This window comes from Natator depressus, chromosome 7 (genome assembly GCF_965152275.1).
Source record: "Natator depressus isolate rNatDep1 chromosome 7, rNatDep2.hap1, whole genome shotgun sequence".
Lineage (NCBI taxonomy): Eukaryota > Metazoa > Chordata > Testudines > Cheloniidae > Natator > Natator depressus.
The window spans coordinates 83819662-83829162 of record NC_134240.1 but is presented as its reverse complement, the minus strand read 5'-3'; the positions used below and the strand labels follow the sequence as shown (position 1 = coordinate 83829162).

Below are 9501 nucleotides of genomic sequence, written 5' to 3'. Positions count from 1 at the left end.
TTGTAGATTTTAACTACATTATTTTTTTTGCAAAATATACTGTTTGAAAAATTATATTTGCACGTCCTAAAGCTTCCTAGAACAAACTGCAGTGTGTTTTCACACCCATCCTTCCCACCAAAAATTAATCATGAAGGCTTTTCCAAATATAGCATTTGAATGCTTACTATTCAATCATCACTTTTATGTTCCCTAACAAATAATGCAGTAGTCATGAATTATCAGATGAATTGCCATGTCACTATTTGTTGTTCATGCTTTTTCTTGAAGCATTATTAGACTGAACACAAATACTGAAAGACTGGGTACTATTTGTATACAAGGTAATACAAATAGGTTCAGTCAAATACCTATTCCAGAAATAGCCAGTATCATTTTGAATAGAAAAGGATGGATGAATACTAAAAATGCAATGAAAAAAACTTTGAAATCAATAAAATCGTGTTGTAAGTAATTATACTTAATAATATACCACAGCATTCATTATTTTTGCTAAAAAGCTGTATTTAATTTTCTTCAACTGGGATATATCCAAGAGCTGCAGTTGGCACGTGGGCTGAAATAGATCAGCTGTTAACTAGAGTTGATCAGAAAAATTCTGAAACTATTTTTTTTTTATTGGAATTTGCCAATTCTCTGAACTGGTTGATTCTGACAAAATCCTGCCTGATTTCCTGCCAGCTCTCCCACCTGGCTCCTTGGCAGCGCATAGATAGCCAGAACTCCCAAGGCTTCCAACCTTCCAGCTCCAATTCATCCTGCCATGAGTGCTATTGAGAACCCAGAGTTTCCTGGTCTTCCACATTCTTTGGGTCCCTTGGGTTCCCAGCAACCCACCAGGCTGACTGCCTTGGACCTGGGGATCCTGGAAGCCCTGGCATCTGCAGGCTGAAACTGACATAATTCCTGTCAGTTTTACTACTGCCTACCACTGAATAGCAATGATAAAACTGACCAGACTCTGTTAACATGACAAAATACTGAAAAATATTTCCAAAACCTCACCCTTGTGGAATTAAAATTTGACTTCCCACCCAGCTTTACTCTTAACCTGCATAGTACCTGACTTTTCAGATCTAACTGTATAAGAAAGTTCCTATGTATTTAAGTCAGGACATTGTCATGTAGCTGGTGTTTTAAACTAATTTTCATTTTTCCTTTCTTCATTATTTGTAATATGCTCTCAAGAACCTGAAAATAGATTTCTTTCTATCGGTTTATTTGCACAACAATAATTGCCAGTCTTTCACACTTTCATAGTGGTATCAGAGTTTATGTTCAGTGTAGACTGCAACCATTAGAGGGCAGCATACTCATATACACTTGAACATTCCATCCAGTTGTTACTACAAAGCTCACAGAACAGTTGTCTTTTTTTTTTTAAAATGTATCCCCACTGAAAATGTAAATTAATGTAGCCTGTAAAAATGTTTCAGAATGTTAAAGGTGAACTGCAAATAAAATATGAAAATTCCGTCCATTTCATAAATTGCTGCTGAATACCCATTTAGTCAGCCTAAAAAGGAATTCTGCACGTTATTATTTATCATCATCCCCTGGAGTTCTAAAATAATAACTTAGAAAAATGCAAAATGCCACATTTGAAGTACCATGGTGGCTGTAAAATCACCAGCACAGTGAATGCTAGGATATTACATTGGAGTGGGAGCCAACAATACAGGTGTGATGGACAACACAGAATGTGAAGGGAAAGAAAACGGTGAGGTTTTAGGTAATAATGTATTTCTTAGCTCTAATTCTTAGTTCTATTTGGGGCTTTCAGTAAGGACTGGTAAAGTAGTTGAAATTTTAATATTTTATTTGCAATCCATCTTTAAATTTGGCTTTAAAAAAATATAGCTCTTCAGAACATCTTCAGAAAAGCCTGACAAATGTTTCATTTGGCTGCCTAAACTTTGTGTTCTCTGCGATTTTAACTTTGGGAGATAAAACGAAGAATTCGGACAGCATCCCAGGGTAAAATTCTGACCCTAGTGAAATCAATGACAAAATTCCCATTGACATCGGGGTGAAATCCTGCCCCCCCCCCCCACAAGTCCATATTCTTAGATCTTGTGCACAAGAGGAAGACAGAACTGGGAGTCAGGAGGTCTGGGTTTATTCCCAGCTCTTCTACAGGTTACTGTTAAACCTTGGACAACTCAATTAATCACTCTCTGTGTCTGTTTCCTTATCTAGAGGTGTTTTGAAGCTAAATTGTTTTCAGTGCTTTGAGATCCTGAGATGGGAGATGCTGTAGAAGAAATGCAAAGTATTATGATTTATATCCATCCTAGAAAAAGTTACATTTTTCCAAGGCTTTCATCAATTATTATCCACTAGTATGTTGGAGCCGTTCTGTTAAGCTTAAAAAGTAAGGGACTATAAAAGAGCATTAAAGTACTCTTAAATTTCATTTTGCAGCATAGAGACTGATTTTCAGCCTAGGAAGCCTAACTGCAGTGATTTTCAAACAGTGGTCTGCAGGGAATTGCTGGTGGTCCACAAAGAACCAGCTGGTTTCTCCCTTCTTGTTTCTAGCTACTAAAATGCACTAAAACAAGCTAAAAATGAATCAGATACTTTGTTGTTGGTGTTTTTTTTGCATGTAAACAATTGATGTAGTTGCCAAAGGAATGCTGTGGAGACTATGGAGAGAGAGAGAGGAAGGTGTCCACAAGGCACTCTCTTTATTAAGCTGTTGTCCATACTACGAAAACTTTGAGAACTCCTGCCCTACTAAGTGTTGTTAAAATATTAAGTAGAAAGGAGCAGTGGAACAGCAATTTAACATCTGTGTTTTGGAAATGCTCCCTAACAATACTGAATGCTGGGAGGGTGGGGGATAGGGAGTAATTCTGGTTTCCAATAAAAGTAATGATAAGTTTGCAATAAAAAGGTTCTAACACAGAGAAAACAATACGTTTTATCAATCTGCAAAAATCAAAGTTTTCTCTCTGAGATCAGTTCTCTTCATGAAATGATTTTTATTGCAATATATATATATATTAGACAGCATAGCAAAACCCTTCACAGAAACATTTGTAAGTTAAACAGAAGAGATAAGTTTTTAAGGTGATTTAACCAACTCTCAAAAGATGTAGCAATAAGATTCATAAATATTAAGGGCAGAAGGAACCATTATGATCACCACATCTGACTTTCTATGGCTGGCAAGTTTTCTTCCATTTTCTTTCTAAGGTATGTATTTCTAGAGCACCAATACCAATGCATATATGTGTAATGCCTCTGTGCCTTCCTGGAGCCCCTTTAACATATATACATAGTATGGGTACTCTAGAAATACATAACTTAGAAAGAAAATACAGGGCCTAACCTAAATCCTGCTATCCAGTCAATCAGTCACCGGTTAAGACAGAGGAATGGATTATTTCTAATATTTTCAACTTTTTTGTATATTATATTATCATAGAACCTCGGAGCCCCCAGTCATAGACCAGGCCCACATTGTGCTACATTTGTATTTCATACTTCATACTATATTACACATTACAGGGAGTCATTTATATTTGTTTCAGAGTAGCAGCCGTGTTAGTCTGTATTCGCAAAAAGAAAAGGAGTACTAGTGGCACCTTAGAGACTAACCAATTTATTTGAGCATAAGCTTTCGTGAGCTACAGCTATATACCAGTAATTATACAAGCTGTGGTTTGTGTGGTTAGTGAGCATTCCATTTGTAGAGATACATACAATATAAATAATATGGCTAGATTTGTTTTGCTGAACATACTACAATGTAGTAATCTTATAATTTGCATTTGTTACATCTTGTTCTTATGATTCAGTATTGTTACACTCCCTGAATAATTATTTTTTTAGTGTGCAGAGAAGGGAGAGGAAGAGTAAGCTTTAATAAAATAAAAACCACCTATTATAAAGTTACCATATCTAACACACTTAAATCAATAAAGCTACAATGCTATTTTAAGATTCCTAGAGACAGCACAATCCATTCTGCTCTCATGATTTAAGATCTCATCAGAAACATCAGTGACATTTAGAGCCTTTAATTTTCCAGTGTGTATTAGTTATGCTATATTTAGTAAACATTTTACCAGCTTCTAATTATTCCTGTTTTTAAGTAATACAAGCAGTTCTCCTATTACATCAAAACTGATGTTAAAATTATCATAATTTTTGTTTCAAATTCAGCCATTCAGAACTATGTCTGACTTAAACAAGATTGATCAGATTCCTGGGGGGAGGGGAAAATCAATAAACAAGATCATGTATATTAGGAGAATCTATATCATCATCCCTCCCTCCCCCGGCCCTTTAATTCAAACTTTTTACGACTTTTGTTCAAACAAAAGTTTGCAAAAGGGTTATGTTTATTTTGTATAGTTTGTGGACCCAATTCTGTCCCTAGAATTTGCTTCAGAGATCTTGCACAGCTGTAGCTGAGGACTGAGTTTGGCCCTGTATGACTACAGTTTAGTGGATATGTATCCTTCGTAAATGTATTCTCACGTGCTCCAACACATATCTGCTTTATAATATACTGTATGATCAGTTTGTTTCTTCATCTTCCTACTTTATTATTAAAAGCATTTATTACATGCTGCACTGATTGATTATTTCATTCTTCTCTATAACCACACTATGTTAATCTAAGATGATGTAACAGGTATGACTCACATAGCACTGCCACTGTTCTATGATATTGAATTTTGTCTGCTGGTAAAGGATAGCACTAGAGAATGTTCAGCTCTCCCTAGTAGAGCTGGGCAAAACTAGGGGAAAAAATTTCCCAGTAACTTTTGTAAAAAGATCCATTTTTTCCCACATAATTTTGAAATTTCAAAATTCAAACTTTTGTCAAAATTCAAAAAACATCTGACAGCTCATATGTCCTCTGCTTTTCCTCCCTCCAAATTTCAAAATGCTGTCAAAGGTTTGAAATTGGAAACACGTAAGGTAGCTCTGCTCCCTAGGATTTTCTATAGAAAATTAGCCAGCTGAAGATTATTGGAGGATTGCCTAGGAAAATCCATTAATGACTTTCAACCTCCAGGATATCTCTCCAGCGAGGAAAGGACAGAAAAGCAGTGGAATTATTCTGCAAGTCTTGTTCCGGCAGGCTGTAAACTGCCCCATATTTCCATACACACACTTAAGTTTCCAGAGGGGGATATGAATGCTCCGTGGCTAAACATAATAAATTGATGGAGACAGGGCACACATATTGCACAAAGGTACAGTGGTGCTGGAACAATTTGTATAGCAGCATGCTGAGAACCACTGAAACTAACTTTAAACCCTGTATATGATGGAAACCACTTCAAGCCAGGGAGTGCAACAGCAGCCCCAGAACCCCTAGTTCCAGCATCTATTCAGGAGTAAGCAAAACAGGTTAAGATTGATGGATTGTATCCTGACGTGTTATCAATGGTGATTGCTTACAGAACTACAAGGGGTTAAAGCAGCAAGCAGTTTTTTAAGGCAGGGGTTCTCAACCTTTTTCTTTCTAAGCCCTCCCCCCCCCCCCAACATCCACGGCCCAGCTGTACCACGACAATGGTTTTTCTGTATCTAACAAGGAGTATATATAGAGGGTAGCAATCAGGACAATTGCCTGGGGCCCTACACCAAATGGGGCTCCTCAAAGCTAGAGTTGCTCAGGCTTTGGCTCCAGCCCTGGGTGGTGGTGCTCGGTGCCCCAGACTGCAGTCCTGTGTGGCGGGGCTTTAGCTTTCTGCCCTGGGCTCTAGCAAGTCTAATGCTGGCCGTGGTTGGCAGACCTGTACATGGCCCCACACGGGCCCCCTGACCACTGGTTGAGAACCACTGTTTTAAGAGAACTGATAGATTGTTTCTCTTCAAAACAAAGGCTAAAAGAAATAGGGGAAGATTGGGATGGGACCTATTCATGTTCATGATGGCCATTGAGGATGATGGTCTGGAGATAATCTAATCACTCCACAGTTGAAAGGAGAGTGGCAGGATGTGGACTGCAAATCTGTGACAGATGTCTGGCAGGGGCATGGATCCACATTCTCTGCCTCAGGGGGAAACAACCACAAAGGGCACCACAGCTGAAGGGATAAGGGCATGACAGTCAGGCTCTTTCCCAGACACTTTCCCCCTTGCAGAGTTTATTCAGCCAGCCCCAGGGATGTGGATTGGGAGGTTTTGAGCTGCCTGGCAGGGAGATTTGACAACCTATGAGGACCACCAGACATCACAGAAGCAAGCATAAAGAACAGGAGTACTTGTGGCACCTTAGAGACTAACAAATTTATTAGAGCATAAGCTTTTGTGGGCTACAGCCCACTTCACTGGATGCATAGAATGGAACATATAGTGTCAACAATGCCCCTCTACCATGTACATTGGCCAAACCGGACAGTCTCCACGCAAAAGAATAAATGGACACAAATCTGACATCAGGAATCATAACATTCAAAAACTGGTAGGAGAACACTTCAACCTCTCTGGCCACTTAAAAGATTTAAGAGTGGCAATTTTGCAACAGAAAAGCTTCAAAAACAGACTCCAAGGAGAAACTACTGAGCTTGAATTAATATGCAAACTAGATACCATTAACTTGGGTTTGAATAGAGACTGGGAGTAGCTGGGTCATTACACATATTGAATCTATTTCCCCATGTTAAGTATCCTCACATCTTCTTGTCAACTGTCTAAATGGACCATCTTTATTATCACTACAAAAGTTTTTTTCTCCTGCTGATAATAGCTCATCTTAATTAATTAGCCTCTTACTCCACCTTTTTATGTTCTATGTGTATATATATCTATATATCTATATATATCTATCTTCTTACTATATGTTCCATTCTATGCATTTGATGAAGTGGGCTGTAGCCCACGAAAGCTTATGCTCAAATAAATTTGTTAGTCTCTAAAGTGCCACAGGTACTCCTGTTCTTTTTGGGGATACAGACTAACACGGCTGTTACTCTGAAACCTGTCAGAAGCAAGCATGGCACTGGAGAAAAGGGAAGAAAAGAGCATTGGAAAGCAAGGACCTGATCCTGGGTGCCTCCATTTACTTTAATTGTCTTTAAATCAGACCCTAAGTGCACCACACTCTGGAGATAGCAGAACACAGGACTGATTCATCTATGCATCTGTCCTCCAAATAACTGCTCAGACATACCCTGATTTGAAAAGCATTCAGTGAAAGGCTTCATGGTCCATGGAAATTCTCATCAGTAGCTATATGCAGTTGTTGTAGCCCTGTGGGTCCCAGGATATTAGAGAGACAAGGTGGGTGTGGTAATACCTTTTATTAGACCAAAACTTCTGCAGGTGAGTGAGACAAAGTTTTCCAGCTACACAAAGCTCTTTTTTATGTCAGGGAAACGTGCTCAGTATGTCGATCTTTCATTTAGCAGGTACACTCTGAGTACATTTCCCAGACCTGAAGAAGAGCTCTGTGCAGCTGGAAAGCTTCTGTCCAATAAAAGATATTATCTCAATCATCAGTAGCTGTCACCCAAAAGCCTGCTGCTAATAACAGTAATATGAACTGGCAAAATATATACAAACACATCCTAAACGTAGTTAGAAAAGGATGTGAGATCTGTATGTTTACAATACTACAGGTACACTTCCACATTCAATTTTATATCAAGGCGAATCTTACTTGAAATGAACATGTGTGTGGCAGAAATATGACAGAGATAATCTCCCTCTCTTTCTCCTTTCATTCCGATCCACTAATTGCTCCAATGCAAGGCGGGGAGGGAGAGGCCGTAGCTGTGTGACCAGGGAGCAGCACAGGGCCCTGGGGCGGACACTGGCTTCCAGGCACACACACGCCGCCTCCTGGCTCTGCAGTCAACGTGGGCAGGCTGAACAGCGCCCAGCGCCGCAGGTGGCGTTGCTGGTGCCCGGAGGAGGAAGCCGCCCATTTACTGCGCGGCCGCAGGCTGCGGCCCACGTCCGCCCGGGCCGGGAGCCCGGCGCAGGCTCACCGTGTAGGCTGGCGGAGCGGGCGCGGAGGGGCTCTGAGGAGGGCTCCGAGGCGCCTCCTGGGGCTGGGCGCTCGCCGGGCTGCCGCGGGGGCTGAGGGGCGGCGCTCTCCGGCCAGCCCCGCCAGGAGCAGCAGCCGAGGCGCCCAGAGCAGGCGGCCCCAGCGCCGGGCTGGCACCTGCCTGGCCCGTCCCCCGCTCCCTATCACCTCCCCCCGCCGCCCAGGCTCCCAGGGGCTCCGCGCACAGGCCACTGGGGGCGGCTGCCGCCCCCGGGCCCTGCAGGCCTGGGCTCACACCAGGAGACAGGCACTGCCGGGGCGGAGAGGAGAGCTTAGCTCGCCCTGGGCAATGTCCGAGCCTCTCCGCTGGGCTGCCCAGGCCCCTCCTCAGAGCACAGCCCCCCTGACACACACAGAGCCCTCCCCCTCCCCACACTCCTTCCCCAGCCGCCCTCCCCCAACCCTTGCACCTACCCGCTGCGTCCTGCCTTGTGGGGGGTCCTGCAAGTTTCTCCTTTGAAGGGCACCCCTGGCTACCGTTGCGGTGTCCAAAACGGAACAGTCTGAACAGACTGGGCCTGATTCTCCACTGCCTAGCACCTGTGCTCATCCTCAGCGACCGCCGTGCAAGTGGGGCTAGCATGAGTAGTAGCATTTTCCACATGGTGCTCCTTTTGCACCGCTGTACATGGCTAGGCAGAGTGCACCGCAGTAGAGCATCAGACTCAGTATTGACACATGTACAGACTCCAGCGAGGCTGGTCCCCTACTGTGTCCCTTTGGTTATGCCCATGTGACCAAAGCATGGCATTGCACATGGATGTTCATATGGTAAAACCAGTACTATGGATTAATTGTGACACTTTACAAATGTCTCAGCCATTCTCTCACAAAAGCTGCAACATAGATGCAATCCTAGCATCTCAGCTGTGCAACTGCTCATAATTATTCCATACTATTGGATTTACGACATGAACATACATGTGCAATGCTATGCTTTGGTCACATGGGCATAACCAAAGAGACACAGTAGGGGACCAGCCTCGCTGGAGTCTGTACATGTGTCAATACTGAGTCTGATGCTCAGTCACATGGACATTAACCAGAAAGAACGTGGCAGGCTGACCAGCCTCCCCAGATTTTATAAATTCCCCTCTGCATAGAACAATGCATTTTGCTGCTGTGGCATCTGGGTTGTCATTTAATTAGCTAGCATAAGCTAAATAAATAGGGTTGAAGTAGATCAATAGGAGCCCTCCCAGGAAAACTCACGTAAAGCAGGAAGTATTAGCAGTTTATTAGGTAGTGTTCTCTCCTAGAATCAATATTGAAGCAGTGCCCTGCATGATATTTGAGCTTGCATATTTTGGATGAGATCTAAAACTAAAGTAATGCAATCTTCTGTGTTGTTTTTGCAAGAGATGATGTGCTAACTGATGTACAAGTTAAATTTCAATTTGGGCAGTCACATTCTGCCTACCTGGAGGTTCAATCAGAGAAGCTCAAATCCCTTCCTAAAAGTGTTGTTTTGTACAGCATTG

General features: G+C 42.0%; 1 long non-coding RNA gene across 1 annotated transcript in view; it reads right to left on the bottom strand.

Moving 5' to 3' along the window:
* LOC141990994 (uncharacterized) overlaps positions 1-8675 on the bottom strand; it is a 35462-nt gene extending 26787 nt beyond the window's left edge. The window contains exon 1 of the long non-coding RNA XR_012640312.1: positions 8435-8675. This is a non-coding gene — a long non-coding RNA (uncharacterized LOC141990994). The remainder of the gene's footprint in view (positions 1-8434) is intronic.
* Positions 8676-9501: the final 826 nt, after the last annotated feature.